General features: G+C 43.0%; 1 pseudogene; it reads left to right on the forward strand.

The window, feature by feature from the left end:
* LOC129862185 (low-density lipoprotein receptor class A domain-containing protein 3-like) overlaps positions 1–13179 on the forward strand; it is a 174898-nt pseudogene extending 161719 nt beyond the window's left edge.
* Positions 13180–21361: the final 8182 nt, after the last annotated feature.

Genomic DNA, 21361 nt, shown 5'->3' on the forward strand with positions numbered 1-21361 from the left:
TGTGTGTGTGTGTGTGTGTGTGTGTGTGTGTGTGTGTGTGTGTGTGTGTGTGTGTGTGTGTGTGTGTGTGTGTGTGTGTGTGTGTGTGAGAGAGAGAGGAGGAGGGCTATGGGTTTCTTTTCTCTCTTAGAACTATGCTCATTTACTCGGACCTGGCTGTTCTTTTCCTCAGTTCACTGGTTCCATTCATTATGCACCGAGCTCTGCAGAGAGAGGTCCAAAACAAAGAGAAATTATTACAGTAATTACCTCATAAAAAAAACTGATAAAAGGATCCCACCGCTGCCACCAGTCCCGCCCGCCAGGTCTCAATGGCCTCTTTCACAGAGTTCACAGACAAAGGGAACTCATAATGCCCCCGCATAAACAACTGGTTGGGATTTGGGGATTTTAGCAATAGAGGGCCTAACTGGAATGCCTGCTGGGTTTTAAAAACTCGTCGCAAGAGAGCGAGAGAAAGAGAGAGACAGAAAAGGGAAAGAAAGAGGTGGTTTATTTTTTAATCTACAGCAATTCCCTAGCTGTCAGGGGAAGGAGGTAGTGTCTTGTCTCTACCCCCCGCTGTGTGTGTGATTGCTCCAAGCCTCTTGCTTGTGTTTTAACCCCTTACATACCGTGAAATTCTTCACACAAAGGAAGGAGCTGTGCTACCACTAATAGGGTAGCTTTTCCCCTTCCCAGATGACATCATCACCTCTAGCAGAGTCTCTATACTCTCAGTGCTCTATACTCCCGTCTCAGAACAGCCTCAATCCGTCGGGGGATGGACTCTACAAGGTGCCAAAAGCGTTCCACAGGGACTCCAATGCTTCCCACAGTTGTGTCAAGATGGCTGGATGTCCTTCAGGTGATGGACCATTCTTAACTTCTTTGGGGTAGGGGGCAGTAATTTCACGTCCGGATGAAAAGCATGCCCAGAGTAAACGGCCTGCTACAAAGCCATAAAAGAATATAGAATATGTATAGTATTAGTAGATTTGGATAGAAAACACTCTGAAGTTTCTAAAACTGTTTGAATGATGTCTGTGAGTATAACAGAACTCAAATGGCAGGCAAACACCTGAGAAAAAATCCAACCCGGAAGTGGCAAATCTGAGGTTGGTCGATTTTCAACTCAGCTCCAATTGAAGATGCAGTGTGATATTGGTAATGTTGCACTTCCTAAGCCTTCCACTAGATGTTAACAGTCTTCTTAACCTTGTCTGATGCTTCTACTGTGAAGTGGGGCCGAAGGGGAATGAGTAAGGTCTATCATGACCTGAACATGCGCTGACCATGTGCGTTCACGTGAGAGCGAGCTCTGTTCCATCCTACTTCTGAAGACAATGGAATTCTCCGGTTGGAACATTATTTAAGAATTATGTTAAAAACATACTAAAGATTGATTCAATACATCGTTTGACATGTTTCTACTGACTGTTCAGGAACTTTTTGACATTTCGTCTGCTTTTAGTGAACGCGCTTCGTGACTTTTGATTTGTTTACCAAACGCACTAACAAAAGTAGCTATTTGGACATAAATGATGGACATTACCGAACAAAACAAACATTTCTTGTGGGAGTCCTGGGAGTGCATTCCAACGAAGATCAGCAAAGGTAAGTGAATATTTATAATGCTATTTATGATTTTTGTTGACTGCATAATATGGCGGATATATTTTTGTGTCTTGATTGGGCTCTGAGCGCCGACTCAGATAATTGCATGGGTTGCTTTTTTCGTAAAGCTTTTTTGAAATCTGACACAGCGGTTGCATTAAGGAGAAGTGCATCTAAAATGCCATGCATAACAGTTGTATCTTTTAGCAATGTTTATTATGAGTATTCCTGTAAATTGATGTGGCTCTCTGCAAAATCAAAGGATGTTTAGGAACGTCTGAACGTAAGGCGCCAATGTAAATTCAGATTTTTGGATACAAAATATGAACTTTACCGAACAAAACATACATGTATTGTGTAACATGAAGTCCTATGAGTGTCATCTGAGGAAGATCATCAAAGGTTATTAATTTAATCTATATTTCTGCTTTTGTGAATTCTCTCTTTGGCTGGAAAAATGGCTGTGTTATTCTGTGGAAAGGCACTCACCTAACATAATCGTTTGGTTTGCTTTCGTCGTAAAGCCTTTTTGAAATCGGACACTGTGGCTGGATTTACAACAAGTGGATCTTTAAAATGGTGTAAAATACATGTATGTTTGAGGAATTTTAATTATGGGATTTCTGTTGTTTTGAATTTGGCGCCCTGCAGTTTCACTGGCTGTTGAAGAGGTGGGACGCTACCGTCTCACATACCCTGGAGAGGTTAACTTCTCTGCGCTACGGATCCCTTTTACGGGAACATTTTCCTAAACAACCGCTGAATTGCAGGGCGCAAAATATTACTAAAAATATTTATAATCATGCAATCACAAGTGAAATATGCCAAAACACAGTTTAGCTTGTTGTTAATCCACCTATCGTGTCAGATTTTGAAAATATGCTTTGCAGCGAAAGCAATCCAAGCTTTTGTGAGTGTATCAATCAATGCTACAACAGCTAGCCCCAAATTAGCATGGTCACGAAAGTCAGAAAAGCAATAAAATTAATCGCTTACCTTTGATAATCTTCAGATGTTTGCACTCACGAGACTCCCAGTTACACAACAAATGTTATTTTTGTTCGATAAATATTACATTTATAACAAAAAAACGCCATTTGGGTTGCGCGTTATGTTTTGAAAACCAAAGCCTCGTTCCGTTTCGATGAAAATTCCAAAAAGTATCCGTAATGTTCGTAGAAACATGTCAAATGTTTTTTATAATCAATCCTCAGGTTGTTTTTAACAAACATAATCGATAATATTTCAACCGTACCGTAACCTATTCAATAAGAGAGAAAAAGAAAATGGAGAGCTACCCGTCTCGCACGCAGGAACTAATCAGAGGACACCTGACTAGTTTTGAAAAATCTCACAAATTTTTCAAAATAAAAGCCTGAAACTATGTCTAAAGCCTGGTCACAGCCTGAGGAAGCCATTGGAAAAGGAATCTGGTTAATACCCCTTTAAATGGAAGAAAGACGGGCCAGGAAACACAGATTTTCTCAGGTTTTCGCCTGCAGAATCAGTTTTGTTATACTCAGACAATATTTTGACAGTTTTGGAAACTTTGGAGTGGTTTCTATCCTAATCTGTAAATTATATGCATATTCTACGATCTGGACCTGAGAAATAGTCCGTTTACCTTGGGAATGTTATTTAAAAACAAAATAATAATCTGACCCCTAGCGTCAAGAGGTTTTTAAGGACCATATCACCTCCACCCTACCCCACACCCTAGACCCACTACAATTCGCATTGTATTTCGCATTTCCCGGCAGATCAAAGGACAATGCAATCGCCATTGCACTGCACACTGGCCTATCCCTTCTGGACAAGAGAAATACCTATGTAAGAATGCTCTTTATTGACTACAGCTCAGCCTTCAACACCATAGTGTCCTCCAAGCTCATCACTAATCTCAGGGCCCTGGGTGGGAACCCCGCCCTTTGCAACTGGATCCTTGACTTCCTGATGGGCCGACCCAAGTGGTGAACACCTCCGCCACGCTGATCTTCAACACGGGGGCCCCACAGTAGCAGCACGCTCAGCCCCCTTCTGTACTCTCTGTTCACCCATGACTGCGTGGCCATGCACGTCTCCAACTCAATCATCAAGTTTGCTGACGACACAACAGTGGTAGGCCTACAGGGAGTGGTGCCAGGAAAATAACCTCTCCCTCAACGACAACAAAATGAAAGAGCTGATTGTGGACTTCAGGAGACAGCAGAGAGAGTGCACCCCTATCCACATCGACGGGACCGCAGTAGAGAAGGTGAAAAGATTTAAGTTCCTGGACGTGCACATCACTGACAACCTGAACTGGTCCCTTCACACAGACAGCGTGGTGAAGAAGGAGCAACAGCACCTCTTCAACCTCAGGAGGCTGAAGACATTTGGCTTGGCCCCTAAGACCCTCACAGAATTCTACACATTCCCCAATTTAGAGCATCCTGTCGGGCTGTTCACCGCCTAGTACAACAATTACACTGTCCGCAACCACAAGGCTCTCCAGAGGGTGGTGCAGTCACCCCAACGCATCAGTCTGGGCAAACTGCCTGCCCTTCAGGACATCTACAGCTCCCGGTGTCACAGGAAGGCCAAGAAGATCATCAAGTACCTCAGCCACCCGATCGACATCCTGTTCACCACCCTACCACCTACAAGGCAGAGACAGAACGGGTGCATCAAAACTGGGACTGAGAGACTGTTAAACAGTCACCACTAGAAAAGAAAATGAGAGCCTCATTCTAGGAGCTCAGATGCAATAACTTTATAGCCAGTGTTTCAAACAGTCACCACTTGTCTTAGTCACTGTTCTAGCCGGCTACCACCCGGTACTCTATCCTGCTACCATATGTATGATACATAGTCATTGGACACTGTTCACTTTAATCATGTTACATACTGTTTTACTCAATTTATATGTATATTCTGTATTCTAGTCATTGAACACTGGTCACTTTAATAATGTTTACATACAAAACACACCATTTATATGTACTGTATATAGACAGTATCTGCAGGGCCACTGAAAAACATAAACCCTTACAGAGCCAGATAAAGCTGACATATAGGATCCTGATATAGCAGATCAACGAGAGATCCACGTGAGAAAGCCTATAAAACTCCTACAACAAGACACTTCCCCCTCTAAAGTCTACCCCTACAGTTGTAAATCAAATCCAAATCAAAGTTTATTGGTTGCGTATACAGATTTGCAGATGTTATCGCAGGTGCAGTGAAATTCTTGGCTCCAACAGTGCAGTAAAACCTATCAATAATAATACATAAAAAAAGACACATATTCCAGAAAAATTAAGAAATAACAGAATGAGCAATATCAGAGACCGGAATATAAATATACACTGATCAAAAATATAAATGCAACATGTAAAGTGTTGGTCCCATGTTTCATTAGCTGAAATAAAAGATCCCAGAAATGTTCCAAATGCACAAATTTGTTTACATCCCTGTTAGTGAGCATTTTTCCTTTGCCAAGATAATCCATCCACCTGACAGGTGTGGCATATCAAGAAGCTGATTAAACAGCATGATCCTTACACAGGTGCACCTTGTGCTGTGGACAATAAAAGGCCAAACTAAAACGTGCCGTTTTTGTTAGACAACGCAATGGCATAGATGTCAAGTTTTGAGGGAGCGCGCAATTGGCATGCTGACTGCAGGAATGTTTCCAGATAATTAATGTTAATTTCTCTACCATAAGCCGCCTCAAACGTTGTTTTAGAGAATTTGGCAGTACGTCCAACTGGCCTCACAACCGCAGACCACGTGTATGGTGTTGTGTGCGCGAGCAGTTTATTGATGTCATTGTTGTGATCAGAGTGCCCCATGGTGGTAGAGGGGTTATGGTATTGGGCAGTCATACAGACAACGAACACAATTGCATTTTATCGATGGCAATTTGAGTGCAGAGAGATACCGTGACGAGATCCTTGGGCCCATTGTCATGCCATTCATCTGCCATCATCACCTCATGTTTCAGCATGATAATGCACGGCCCCATGTCGCAAGGATCTGTATACAATTCCTGGAAGCTGAAAATGTCCCAGTTCTTCCATGGTCTGCATACTCACCAGACATGTCACCCATTGAGCTTGCTTGGGATGCTCTGGATCGACGTGTAAGACATCGTGTTCCAGTTCCCACCAATATCCAGCAACTTTGCACAGCCATTGAAGAGGAGTGGGGCAACATTCCACAGGCCACTATTAATAGCCTGATCAACTCTATGCAAAAGAGATGTGTTGCACTGCATAAGGCAAATAATGGTCACACCAGATACTGAATGGTTTTCTGAGCCACACCCCTACTTTTTTTTTAAGGTACAGTATATGGAGTAGGTAGAATCTCAACCTGAGAAAACCCCCTTGCCTCTCAAAGCCAGGTAGAGTTCAAACAACTCTGGCAAAGCCTGACAGATTTGAAAGTGGATAGCAATCAGCACATTCTGTGTAGGCTACTAACGTTGCTTAATTTCATTTGCTGTACAGATGCAGACTATAGTAAAAGAGGTGCTCCTACTTCTACAGTTGTAATCAGGCTTTGAATTACATATCCAATCTTTTGAGTGCAATAGAAGCAATGTGCTGGGCCAATATGGATATTTCCTAAACGTAGAGGGGTGTTCTGAATTGTAATGGGATTGGCTATAGCAAGGTTAAAACCTTTTACTTAATACCCATCCCGGATCCGGGATCCTCCTCATCAAAAAAGCTGACTAGCATAGCCTAGCCTAACGGGACAGGGATATCATATAATATAATTTTCATGAAATCACAAGTCCAATACAACAAATGAAAGATAAACATCTTGTGAATCCAGCCATCATTTCCGATTTTTTTAATGTTTTACAGCGAAAACACAATATGTATTTCTATTAGCTAACCACAATAGCCAAACACACAACTGCATATTTTCACCATGGAGGGCTGTGTGGCCCCACAAAGAAATGCCACCCCACACCATGACTGACCCACCGCCAAACCGGTCATGCTGGAGGATGTTGCAGGCAGCAGAACGTTCTCCACGGCGTCTCCAGACTCTGTCACGTCTGTCACATGTGCTCATGTACTCAGTGTGAACCTGCTTTCATCTGTGAAGAGCACAGGGCACCAGTGGCGAATTTGCCAATCTTGGTGTTCTCTGGCAAATGCCAAACGTCCTGCACGGTGTTGGGCTGTAAGCACAACCCCCACCTGTGGACATCGGGCCCTCATACCACCCTCATGGAGTCTGTTTCTGACCGTTTGAGCAGACACATTTGTGGCCTGCTGGAGGTCATCCATCCTGGATGAACTGCACTACCTGAGCCACTTGTAGACTCCGTCTCATGCTACCACTAGAGTGAAAGCACCGCCAGCATTCAAAAATGACCAAAACATCAGCCAGGAAGCATAGGAACTGAGAAGTGGTCTGTGGTCACCACCTGCAGAACCATTCCTTTATTGGGGGTGTCTTACTAATTGCCTATAATTTCCACCTTTTGTCTATTCCATTTGCACAACAGCATGTGAAATTTATTGTCAATCAGTGTTGCTTCCTAAGTGGACAGTTAGATTTCACGGAAGTGTGATTGACTTGGAGTTACATTGTGTTGTTTAAGTGTTCCCTTTATTTTTTTGAGCAGTGTATATTTCTATAAGCTCACTACAGTAGCCAAACACACAACGCAATTTACTCCCCTCAAAAAATAGCTTGCACAAAACCGACAAAATAGAGATAGAATTAATCACAAACCTTGAACAAATTCATCAGATGACAGTCTTATAACATCATGTTATACAATACAATTATGTTTTGTTCGAAAATGTGCATATTTAGAGCTACAAATCCTGATTATACATTGTGAATACGTGGCATCGATTCACCAGAATCTCCAGAGATATTTTGGACACTCACCTAATCTGACCAAAGAACTCATCATAAACTTTACATAAAAATGCTTGTTGTATGGCAAATGAAAGATACACTGGTTCTTAATGCAACCGCTGTGTTAGATATTTTTAAATAACTTTACCATAACATACAGCTTGCGTTATTGCGAGGCAGCGCTCACCAAAACGGCGGAGAATAGGACTCAACATTTTACACAGAAATACGAAATAACATCATAAATGTTTTCTTACTTTTGCTGAGCTTCCATCAGAATGTTGTACAAGGAGTCCTTGGTCCAGAATAAATCGTTGTTTGGTTTTAGAATGTCCATTTCGTCTGTCGAATTCACGCCACAATGCTAGCCAAGGTTGCTAACATTCCCATCCTCTCTTGGCGCAAAGAACGGAAAACTCCAAAAGTCCCAATAAACGTTGAATAAACTGATAAAACTCGGTTGAAAAAACCTACTTTATGATGTTATTATCATATGTATCAAATAAAATCAGAGCCGGAGATATTCGCCGTGTAAACCGAACGCTTTTCAGAAGACAGTGTCGAGCTCCGCCACCCTAAGACAAAGAAAATTCCGGACCTGTCACTCCAAAAGCTCTTGTTCGGCCTCAGATCAAGCTAGACACCCCATTCCACCTTCCACTGCCTGTTGACATCTAGTGGAAGGCGTATGAAGTGCATGCATATCGATAAATAAAAGCCAGTTGAATAGGCAGGCCCTGAAACAGAGCCTCGTTCTCAGATTTTTCACTTCCTGTATGGAAGTTTGCTGCAAAATGAGTTCTGTTTTACTCACAGATATAATTCAAACAGTTTTAGAAACGTAAGAGTGTTTTCTATCCAATAGTAATAATAATATGCATATTGTATGATCTAGAAAAGAGTACGAGGCCGTTTCATTTGGGCACGATTTTCTCCAAAGTGAAAACAGCGCCCCCCTACTGACAAGAAGTTTTAAGGACCCCAGTAATCCTACTCCTTAATGTCTTGTTCAGACTGTGACAGAAATGTATAAGCCTTACTGGGACTGGTCTTGATTCTCATCTAGCCAGTCAATGTGATTTCTTCTCTCTGCCTCAGAGCAGTAATCTGCAAACCAAAACAGCATTACGCCACTCCAAATATGGGTGCCATACCAGTCAGTCCTAATATGGATACCGAACCTGTCAATCGTAATAAGATTCCGTACCGGTAAGTCCTTATATGGATGCCTTACTGGGCTCCTATCTCACCCCCAGCAGCTGATTGAAATTCTCAGCCAGTACTATCAGAGGAAATGTTGAAGTGCCATTCCTTCCACTCCCCTGGAATAAAAAGGCACAGCGCTCCTTATTAGTGTGGCAACTCCCTCTGTTCCGTTTTTGACCACCAACTATTCACTTTTTCATCCTGAGCTGTGAGTTCCTAATTGTTACTCTTTCTGGTGTGTGTGTGCGGACAAGCAAGAGTGTGTGTGTGTTGCTCTCTCCTCTACAGCAGTAATCAGAGTTTCCCTGTAGTGTTGCTTTCTGTTTTCATCTCAGATACTGTAAGTTCCTGAACTCTGCAAAGTTTTTGCTTCTCCAATTTCCCCCTTAGAGCTAGATCTTGCTCTCCTCTCCACTGGGAACAACTGAAATTCCTCAACAATTATGAATGTGGCAATATAATATTAAACATGACAGTAGCATAAAACTTAACCATTCTTATTCTATTTTCCCTCCTTCCTCCAGAAGCTCCAGGCCAGGACTTTGTAACCCTGGACTACCGCAACTACCCCAGCATCACCTACGCAGTAATCGGCAGCGCTGTCATCTTTGTCCTGGTGGTGGCGCTGTTGGCCTTGGTTCTGCACCACCAGAGGAAGCGCAGCATGCTGCTGCCCCGGGAGGTCCGGTCCTCCTACCACCACCACCACCATCAGCCCCTGCTGCTATCCCGCGTGGTCGTCCTAGACCGGGGACACATCCACCCAGCTGGCCCTGGCCTCTCCCCCACCTCCCGGTCTGCAGAAGCCCAGTTCAGTGCAGGTCCACAGGGGCTACAGATGCTGTCTAGGACCCTCTACCCTGCTGACATGTCCATGGACACGCCACCCTCCTACTCCCAGGCCGTGCTGGATGTCAGGTAGATATACAGTAAATGTACTGTCCTGGCGGGAGTAGCGTGAGGCTAATTGTTTTTGCCAACTGTAGCTTTGCCTATTTAAATGTGTTTTTTGGATTGATCTGCCTCTAGAATTGATTTCAGAATACTTTGGAGCATCATTTGTTAATTTATGTGTGATCTTCTTCCTGTATCTATTTTTCCTTCTCCATCATGCCTCCAGCCGGCCTCCCTGGTTCGACCTTCCCCCGCCTCCCTACCTCCCAGACGGGGAGCTGCCGTCAGAAGGAGAGCTGCCCCGGGTACGAAGTTCCCACAGAGCCCTACACTCAGCCCAGCACACGTCTCTCTGAGCCCCCCACATCCAGAACTGTGGCCCCCAGCTTGTCCTGGCCTAGCTTCAGCTCCAGAGAAGAGTGGGACTAGCTGTAGTCCTCCTCTGATGACTGCATGTACATAGGACTACAATACCCAGCCTCAGGACTGTGGAAGGCTGAAGAGAGAGGAGCTGTTCAATTTGGGAAGACCCAATGGATTGTCCTGCCTAATGTGAGAATGAGAGACAAGGCTCTAGTCTACCGACAACTACAACTGACTAAGGCACTTGGAATTATTGCTATTATATGCTGGCACCCTCTGCTGGAGATTTATCTACATATCCCCTGACTGGGTTGCTCACTTATTCAATCAATCATCAGTCAATTGCATTTCATCTGTGGCTATATAGTGCTTTTTATAAATGAATTTCTCAGTGTGCTTAACAACTTCAAGGGTCTAAACTTCTGAAGACAAAATAAAAACTACCACAACCTCCCAACACTATGCATCTCCTGTTGGACTGGTGAAGACCCTGGTTGGTGCGAGATCCCGTAGCTTGGTTGTGTTGACTAGATGGATGGTCAACCTTTATAGTACAGTCATGCATTAACAATGTAGTAGAACTCACAGTAACTAACATTGTTTGTGGTACTCATAAAGGGTCAAATGTCACATGGTGTTACAGTAGCAGATGTATATGCTGTGCAAACATAGTGGAAGAGATACAGGGTCAGATCTGTAATGTTACAATTTAGCACATTAGGACAACCAGCTAGCCACAGAAACATGTGGTAGTGGACACATGGATATGGGGCAGGTTTTCCTCCCATCCATATTGCATAATGCTGGTTCTCTTCAATCTTCAATGTTCTCATTGGCCATCTCTTTCATTTCATAGGGAGAACTGTATTTCTCTGTCATAGAGCACTTATGATGGCCGGGTTTACAAGTAATTCATGTTTTGCCATGAACTCAAATGGAAGTATTATTTGAGGAAGATAACGTTTGGATAAAAAATACTCCTACTAAGGTCCCAAAGCAAGTTCGTTTTCAGGGTATCTGGACCTTTTCAAAGCACTCAAATATAAGTTTAACGACTTTGTCTACTGTCACTCAGGGTCTAGTTTGACAGAAGTTTATTGAGGTCATGTTCTACTGCCCATGAGGACACTCCATATTGGTTTGTTTTGATATTATATCTGTCCAGACTCTTTGGCAGAGGAGAAGAATGTTCAGATTGAACTTCTCGTCTGACTAGTGTTATCATGTGTATTAATGTTACACTCTGCTGCCTGAGAGCACAAGACAAACATTTTGGCAGGGAAGATAAAAATACATTTAAGGATTCATTTTCATTAGTGCATAAAGAGGAAGTGTAGAAATACATCAGTAGTAACTTTATTGGCAGGAAAACAAATGACGAGAACATCCCCACAGCTAGAATATCTAACCATAGAGAATACATCATAAAGTGCTTCTCCTATGACTGGAGCAAAGAGCCTTCCACTTGGTACCTTGGAACACAAATGGGTAGATTGAAATAAGCATTTGGGATCCTCAAGTTAAAAACATCATTCAAGTCAGTAACTAATTACAGAAGCTGTTCAATTGGCTCTTATGTAGTCACTGAACAAAAAGATCAGCCATTTTCTCCTTGGTTCCATAATTATGTGTTACTGACTGCACCATGTACCACCTGCCTCCATGTTTTTCATGACAAACTGAAATTGTTGATAGTCACATAAATGGTTGGTCATAGTATTGGTGTATTTCAATCAATGCGATATGTCAATCAGAAAATGTATTTTTTGCTCCATGAATTACATTCAGATACATTCATTATATACAGTTTTGACTCCATACATATTAACATGTTAACCCTTTGTAGTGCTTATTTAAACAGAATTGTATGAGATCAATGTCCTTACTGCGTTGTTGAGGCAAATCAAATTAAATCACATTTTATTTGTCACATGCGCCTTACCATGAAATGTTTACTGACAAGCCCTTAACCAACAATGCAGTTTTAAGAAAAATAAAAGTTAAGGAAATATTTACTAAAATAAACATGTGTAAATAAAGTTAGACAAGCATTTTTGTATGGAGCTCTAGAAGTGACTGATTTACCTACAGTGCCTTGGTTCAAATGTCTCTCTTACTGTATTTCTTTGATTCATACTCAATCACTTACTGATAGGATTCTAACTGACTCATAGGATCCCAAATGCTCTAACTGCCATTCCTATTATGCAGATTATTTTCTGAATTTGCACCATAGCTATCTGACCGATTCAATTGACACCCAATAATGTTTGTTTGGATAAAGAAGAAAACAACACTTTTTTTTCTATAAGTGTCCCAATTCATGTATGTTTATAAATGTGTAAGTTGCATGACAGATGTCTCGGCTGTACAGATGATGTGAGAGAGAAGACTGTCTTTGCCTCTGTCTCTGTCTGTCCACCCGCCCGCCCAGTAACTAGCATTATTCATTGACTGACTGGTGAAATGCCTATCTGAAGGATCTGTGCATATGTATTGTGGTTGTCGTGTCATTTAATTTCAGAACTTGTCAAGGGTTTCATGTGACCATGTATGAGAGAGAGAGAGATTTATTTAAAAGCAGCATATTTAGACTTTAAACTAATATAATGTTTAACTATGAAACGTGTTACTTTGGATGGTACCCCTGTCTTTTGTCCATATCCCCAGCAGTCATCAGGCTGGTGGCATTATTAAACAACCTGGAAACCAAAGATTTTCACTCATCATCCCCATAAACCCCAGAAGATAAGCCTTACTCTCCAAAGTCATATCCAAAAACAGTTTTGTGCCTTGTTTTGTTTCAGATACCTAGCTGACTAGAGAATGAAGAGTAGTATTACTCTTATACAAAGGGGGAAATCCTGCTCATCACTAGATAACTGGAGAATGATACTCAGTCTCAGGATGAATCTGCTCACAGCTGGGTTTTATTCACGAGGAACCATCAGAAGCAAACAGGCTGAAACGGGGATGACTACCTGAAATTGTTCAATAAAGTGTTTATTTTCCGTTGCAAAACGTTTTGCACTACTGAATAAAGCCCTGGTCTGTTGCGTTTCAGTTACAACACACTGTTACACTTTTCACGTCACTATATCCGTTTGGTTTGTGACAGTGATTACTGACTTGTTGTTCCATCCTTTTGGAGACTTGTTTCGTGTTTGTATCATTTATGACACCACCTTTTTGTTTCTAATGCAATATATTCTGTACATTGAAAGTAATATAAAGTGTTTCTGATTCAAAGATGTGTCAAGGGTTTTTCTCTCATAAAATGTAGTATTTGTTTCCCATCATAGTCTATGTAAAGTGTAATTGTTGTTTTATTTCACATGGTTGTGCCTGGGATTCAGTTCACTTACCCTACCATCAGATGTCGCTCTTTCCATACAATTGGCCTGGGTTTGAGATGACCAACTTGTCTGAAGTCTACACCTCTACAGTGTATGTCTGTTGTGTGGGCAGGTTTGTGCTAACTCTCCCTATAGGCTCTCATTAAACTGGAGACTAACATGAGATGAATGCTTAGTTCATACAACTCTTATTAAAAACATGATTTTCCTCTGTTTTATATTTCGACACTGAAATTGCAAAAATGATAATGTAGGAGCTAACAGTTTTGGTCAGATGGGAGACGTCACCAGGCGGTAATTAGTTAGACCAATAAGAAGTTACAAACCTCTCTGCCAATAAAATATAGTTTTCAGTGTTCCCCTCTCCATTTACATCACTCCCAGACAGTCCTTGAGAAATTGCTCTTTGCAAACAAGCTATTTGTTTCTTTCTGACCATTTTAACTGAAAACAATCACATTTAAAAAAAAATATGATTGTTACATACGCCTCTTGGAGGGAAAGCAACACCCTGTTACATCTCAACTCACCGTGGAGTGAAAAAGTCTGTGATCGTAGGTGCGGGGAAGGACAGAGAAAGAGAAAAATACTGTTTACAGGGAATTTATTATTCCTTAACACGGTAAAGTTGGGAAAACGGGCTGGACGGAACCAAAGCAAATAAGTAAAAATTAAAGAGTCCCCTCTCCTACCTTATCTTCCTTCCCACTTCTTACCTAACATTTAGTACCACCTGGCACGCTAACCAAAATATAGGGGGTGGTCCACCCAGGTCTTACCTAGTGTACATAGGAAGATTAAATACAACAGGTTATGTATGCCTGCAGGCCTCTTGACTAAACACTTCCAAGGTGAGTTCCCCTTCCCCCCCCCGGGAACAAATGAAAGAATAATTTACGTGGACAATTTCAATAACCAAAAACACTAAGTCCTATTGACATACCTCTGAAGGAGCGGCTAACCAACACAGGACATAAGAAGAAGGTCTCCTCTCTGTTGGAGGAACACTGGCTTTTATCAAGCTGGAGAAGGAGGTGGTCATTGACGAGACAGCTGTTTCCCCTGACGTGAGGGAGGACCAGAGCTCCAATCAGCGATGGGGCCGCCAAATCAGCTGCTTAACATGCTGACCAGACCAGACCGGACACGTCGCAAAATAAATTTAGAAATCCATGTTATTCAATTATTGCACCCACACTGCTTGCGCGCGCCAACGAGCGTCTGCGACACCAAGGGCTAAAATAGATGTCGTTCCTATTTCTGACGCAGATCGCGCTCCAAGTCCTGCCTCTCCCATCTCCTCATTGGTTTATAGAAGCAGGTACCCACGTGCCATCTCCTCATTGGTTTATAGAAGCAGGTACCCGCGTGCCTTCTCCTCATTGGTTATACCCACGTGGGGGATAGAAAGACGAACTGTTTTTCCGGTAGTCGTGGTAATACAATGAAAGTTTAGATGCGATCACCATATAATTTAAACGATGAAAAAGCCCGGAAGGAGGAGAGATGACTAGAAACGATTCGGTTGGCCGTTTTATGTGTGTATTAATTGTGGGTGTAGAGATCCTTGTGCATTTCAGGTAAAATAACAACTCAATGTTTATATCCCAGGACAAATTAGCTAGCAACAGCAAGCTAGCTAAATAGGACAAATTAACGTTAGCTAGCAAGTGCAAGCTAACTAGCTAAATTACCATACATGTTTAATGCTTTTCGACCTGTCCCCAAATTAATGTCATTGGTTCAGAGTTTGTTTTGATATTTTAACCTGCGTGTCGTGATCGCGTTTGGTGTGGGTGGGCAAAATAAATGTATGCACGATAGCGCAGGATGGCGCACACGCGCAGCGGGTTTGTGCAAGGTGTTAGGATTCCAGGAAGCCATTTCCTGAAACACACACACATACAAACATTTACATTACATTTACATTACATTTAAGTCATTTAGCAGACGCTCTTATCCAGAGCGACTTACAAATTGGTGCATTCACCTTATGACATCCAGTGGAACAGCCACTTTACAATAGTGCATCTAGATCTTTTAAGGGGGGGGGGGGGGGGGGGGGGGGCAGAAGGAATGCTTTATCCTATCCTAAACCCACAACAACACAGAAACTGGGGAATGTAACGATGATCAAATGTATTTTTTCAGTGTTAGTATGTCTATGCTTTGATCGATATCAGGGCACAAGAGGAAAAGCATGAAATATTTGTCAAGGGTTTGAATTTGAAGAAAACATTGATGAAATGGTAAAGTCATAGAGAAAGGGTATATTGCCTTTGGGCCGGTCACCCATTCCTCCTTATTAAGGTATTGTTTGAACACCCAGGCCCCCCACTTTGCCTTCCTCACCCCTCTTTCCCCATCACATTATGACACAACAGATAGCATCATAACATCTTTGAATCAGGCTGTCCCTAGTCTTCTATTTCCCCCACTCCCTGGCTCCCCTTCTCTACCCTCTATTCCCTTTCTGTCCCCCTCTCCCCTTTGTCCTTGTGTCTAACTCTTTGTCCCCCTCTCCCTTCTCTCACCCTCTGCCTCTCTCTCCCCTCTACCCAAACACTGATGGCGGGGTACCCTGTTTGCGTAGCCCCAACCCAGCCACACAAGCCTTAATTAAAGGACTTCTCTGTCTCTGACACTCTCTCTCGCTCTCTGTCCTGTGTCTCCATCTCGGCTAGGACCTTGTAATCTGTAGATCAGGGTTAGGCAGACCAGGCCTAGCAGACAGCTGGTGTGGAGGAGAGCGGCCATCCAATAGCTACCCAGGGAAATGAGAGGCGGCGTGGCAACACACAGAGACACAGATGAAGTGTTGATTCAGTGTGGCCCGTTTTCTGGAGTTGATGACCTTCATTGAGTCCCCAAGGAAATGAAAGCAAGCCCATAACTCAGATTTAATGGCCCGGGGTATGATGGCGGAGCTGGGGTTGGTTGGGTGATGGAGGTGGTGTGCTGGGGGGTGGGGGGTGATGATAGTGGTGGTGGTAGTGTGATGATGGTGGTAGTGATGATGGTGGTGGTAATAATTGTGGTGGTGGTAGTGTGATGGTGGTGGTGGTAATGATGGTGGTGGTAATGATTGTGGTGGTAGTGTGAGGATGGTGGTAGTGATGATGGTGGTGGTAATGATTGTGGTGGTAGTGTGAGGATGGTGGTAGTGATGATGGTGGTGGTAATGATTGTGGTGGTGGTAGTGTGATGGTGGTGGTGGTAATAATTGTGGTGGTAGTGTGAGGATGGTGGTAGTGATGATGGTGGTGGTAATGATTGTGGTGGTAGTGTGAGGATGGTGGTAGTGATGATGGTGGTGGTAATGATTGTGGTGGTGGTAGTGTGATGGTGGTGGTGGTAATAATTGTGGTGGTAGTGTGAGGATGGTGGTAGTGATGATGGTGGTGGTAATGATTGTGGTGGTAGTGTGATGATGGTGGTAGTGATGATGGTGGTGGTAATGATTGTGGTGGTAGTGTGATGATGGTGGTAGTGATGATGGTGGTGGTAATGATTGTGGTGGTAGTGTGAGGATGGTGGTAGTGATGATGGTGGTGGTAATGATTGTGGTGGTGGTAGTGTGATGATGGTGGTGGTAATAATTGTGGTGGTAGTGTGAGGATGGTGGTAGTGATGATGGTGGTGGTAATGATTGTGGTGGTGGTAGTGTGATGGTGGTGGTGGTAAGGATAATGATTGTGGTGGTAGTGTGATGATGGTAGTGTGATGATGGTGGTGGTAATAATTGTGGTGGTAGTGTGATGATGGTAGTGTGATGATGGTGGTGGTAATAATTGTGGTGGTAGTGTGAGGATGGTGGTAGTGATGATGGTGGTGGTAATGATTGTGGTGGTGGTAGTGTGATGGTGGTGGTGGTAATGATAATGATTGTGGTGGTGGTGGTAGTGTGATGATGGTGGTAGTTGGTGGTGGTAATGATTGTGGTGGTGGTGGTGGTGTGATGATGGTGGTGGTAATGATGGTGGTGGTAATGATTGTGGTGGTGGTGGTAATGATAATGATTGTGGTGGTGGTGGTGGTAGTGTGATGATGGTAGTGTGATGATGGTGGTGGTAATGATTGTGGTGGTGGTAGTGTGATGATGGTGGTGGTAATAATTGTGGTGGTAGTGTGATGATGGTGGTAGTGATGATGGTGGTGGTAATGATTGTGGTGGTGGTAGTGTGATGGTGGTGGTGGTGGTAGTGTGATGATGGTGGTAGTGATGATTGTGGTGGTAATTGTGGTGGTAGTGTGATGATGGTGGTAGTGATGATGGTGGTAATGATTGTGGTGGTGGTAGTGGTGGTGTGATGATGCTGGTGGTAATGATGGTGGTAGTGATGATGGTGGTGGTAATGATTGTGGTGGTGGTAGTGTGATGATGGTGGTGGTAATTGTGGTGGTAGTGTGATGATGGTGGTGGTAATTGTGGTGGTAGTGATGATGGTGGTGGTAATGATTGTGGTGGTGGTAGTGATGATGGTGGTGGTGATGATGGTGGTGGTGATGATTGTGGTGGTAATTATGGTGGTAGTGATGATGGTGGTGGTAATGATTGTGGTGGTGGTAGTGTGATGATGGTGGTGGTAATGATTGTGGTGATAATGATTGTGGTGGTGGTAGTGTGATGATGGTGGTGGTAATTGTGGTGGTAGTGTGATGATGGTGGTGGTAGTTATGGTGGTAGTGATGATGGTGGTAGTGATGATGGTGGTGGTAATGATTGTGGTGGTGGTAGTGTGATGATGGTGGTAGTGTGATGATGGTGGTGTGATGATGGTGGTGGTAATGATTGTGATGGTGGTAGTGTGATGATGGTGGTGGTAATTGTGGTGGTAGTGTGATGATGGTGGTAGTGATGATGGTGGTAATGATTGTGGTGGTGGTAGTGTGATGATGGTGGTGGTAATGATTGTGGTGGTGGTAGTGTGATGATGGTGGTGGTAATTGTGGTGGTAGTGTGATGATGGTGGTGGTAATTGTGGTGGTAGTGTGATGATGGTGGTGGTAATTGTGGTGGTAGTGATGATGGTGGTGGTAATGATTGTGGTGGTGGTAGTGATGATGGTGGTGGTGATGATGGTGGTGGTGATGATTGTGGTGGTGGTAGTGTGATGATGGTGGTGGTAATGATTGTGGTGGTGGTAGTGTGATGATGGTGGTGGTAATGATTGTGGTGGTGGTAGTGTGATGATGGTGGTGGTAATTGTGGTGGTAGTGTGATGATGGTGGTGGTAATTGTGGTGGTAGTGTGATGATGGTGGTGGTAATTGTGGTGGTAGTGATGATGGTGGTGGTAATTGTGGTGGTAGTGTGATGATGGTGGTGGTAATTGTGGTGGTAGTGATGATGGTGGTGGTAATGATTGTGGTGGTGGTAGTGTGATGATGCAGATACTATAATAAGTTGGCAGGTTGACAGGATAAATAGCTAAGGGGCAAGGGCTTCCTCGCTCCTGGACTCTCCTTTGTGTTATATTACCGCCCATGGCTGTTGGATGCACTACATGTGTGATGCAGCTGGCTGATGCCCCAATTCCTTTCAAATAATTGGAAAAATGCATTATTGAGTCATGAGACTCTAGTAGTTCCATCTCATGATTACAAAATAATTTACATACAGTAAATACCAACAAATTATCTCAAAATTCTCTCTTTTCTGTTCTCACACATTAAGATAGTAATGTACTCATCCCCCAGAGGCTAAATGTGATTGCACCACCCAAAACATACATCAACAATAAATACACTATAAAACGACACAGACACTAAAAGCAGCATCATCTATGAATATAAAAGTGTTCATGTTAAAAAGAGTAAGGTAAGAAGTATCGGCCGTTTGCGCTCACACACACACTCTTCTTCCCACTCACTTACACTCTCAAAAACAGCCCACAGTGTTCTACTGGGCTGCTCATCCATAGCTCCAGTGAACTGGACATAAGACTGTGTTTTCTCATGTAAATGTAGTGATTGTAGAGGGCCAGGAGAGGGGAAGGAGGGTGTGTTGTTAGCGTGGCGTGGCTCTGATGGGCTTCGCTGAGGGCTTGGCGAGCTGGACCCTTATCAGATGAAGAGCAGGCCTCTGAGGGAGGGGGGGGGGGACTAGGAGACTGGGAGAGGGGAGAATAGAACAGCTGGCGGACTCACGCGTGCAACCCCAAAACACACAGAGCTCAGACACACTGAGCACGATGGGAAAGCCCAACGCTAAGAAGTCCACAAACACACACAGTCTCGTGTTATTATCAGCCTCTGGACAGCGAGACTAAGCACACACACACACCACAATCCCAAAATAACAAGCTCAATCACACACATTGGAGTACACACAATCATACACTGACACACACCAGCATCAAGCTCAGCCACCAACCACCATGCCTCAGTACACACACACATGATTACACACATCAGACGCGTTAATCACATTCACACATACTGTATACACACACACGCACACGCACACTCACATTCAAAACACACACAGGAACACACACAGACAGATTTGTTTTTTAAATCAAGCAGTCTATTTTTTCCCAGTCTAAGTGCCAGGGTCTCACACAGAGCAGATCAGTAGCCACTGTTCTATTTGTTTCAGAGTTATTATGGAAAACACCCAGACTGCCAAAAGTGGTGTTATCAGCATTCACTGATTTTCACAGACTGGGATTGTAGAAAACAAGCCTGAATTGCCACTGTTAGACATATCTTGTTTAACCTGTTGGGGATGGGGGCGCTGTTTAGACTATTTATGCTAATATGGCTAATTTTTTAAACGGCTTCCCACAAAATCCTTGATCGTACAATATGCATATTATTATTATTGGATAGAAAACAGTCTATAGTTTCTATAGGAGTTGAAATTTTGTCTCTAAGTGGAACAGAGCCCATTCTACAGCAATTTCCCTGACATGGAGTCAGATTTTAGAAATGTTGGCCACTGTTCTGAAGTCAGTTAAAAGGGCACTGTTATTGCTATGACTATACGGACACTTCTTGCGTCTTCCCCTGGATGCCTTTACGTGATGACGATTCCAATGGGGTCGATTGCGCGTTCACAGGCCCTATAAATCAAAAAACCCTGTAGCTAGCAAGTCTTTTCTTGGTGCGTCACGCGCGTGGAGGACACCGACCCTCTCCTGTTCCAAGCGTTAGTTTAGCCTGTTATATTTCTCCGGTCATCTTTTCACTCGTTATAGGAGTTAAAAACATCATAAGGTAGTTAATTTAAAGCGTTTTATAGCAATTTATATCCGTTTAGTGCGATTTTGGGACATTTATTTTTGAAACGATGTGAATAGCTGGGCACGCTTTTCAGTTCATCCCGAACGCAGTTGGCATTTCCACATGGCAAGAGGACAGCTTTCCACCAAAAGACGATTACTCCCAAGAAAGGATCCTTTGCCCAAGATACTGATGGAAGAACAGCTCAAAGTAGGACATTTTTATTATGATAAATCGTGTTTCTGTCGAAACATTTTAGTGGCTTAGGACGCCATGTTTTTTGACGTAGCTTCGCTTGGCGCAAACTGTATTGAAAAGTAAGGATAAATTAAAAAATGTAATTCCGCAATTGTATTAAGAATTAAATTGTCTATCAATCCCTGTCCACCCTATATTTTTTAGTCACGTTTATGAGTATTTATGTATAAGAGTAGATCACTGTCTAAGTGGCGCAAGGACATTTTCTGACCAGCTGAGCTACATTTCACATTGTCTAACCATGATTTTGGTGGCTAAATATAAACATTTTCGATCAAACTCTATATGGATTGTGTAATATGATGTTACAGGAGTGTCATCGGAAGAATTCTGAGAAGGTTAGTGAAAAAATTAATATCTTTTGGCGATGTTGACTTTTATCGCTCACTTTGGCTAGAATCAATGCTGGGCTGCTATGTGCTATGTGCTATGCTAATATAACGATTTATTGTGTTTTCGCTGTAAGACACTTAGAAAATCTGAAATATTGTCTGTATTCACAGGATCTGTGTCTTTCGATTCGTGTATGCTGTGTATTTTTACGAAATGTTTGATGATTAGTAAGTAGGTAAACACGTTGCTCTAAGTAGT

The sequence above is a fragment of the Salvelinus fontinalis genome, chromosome 9 (genome assembly GCF_029448725.1).
Source record: "Salvelinus fontinalis isolate EN_2023a chromosome 9, ASM2944872v1, whole genome shotgun sequence".
Taxonomy (NCBI): domain Eukaryota; kingdom Metazoa; phylum Chordata; class Actinopteri; order Salmoniformes; family Salmonidae; genus Salvelinus; species Salvelinus fontinalis.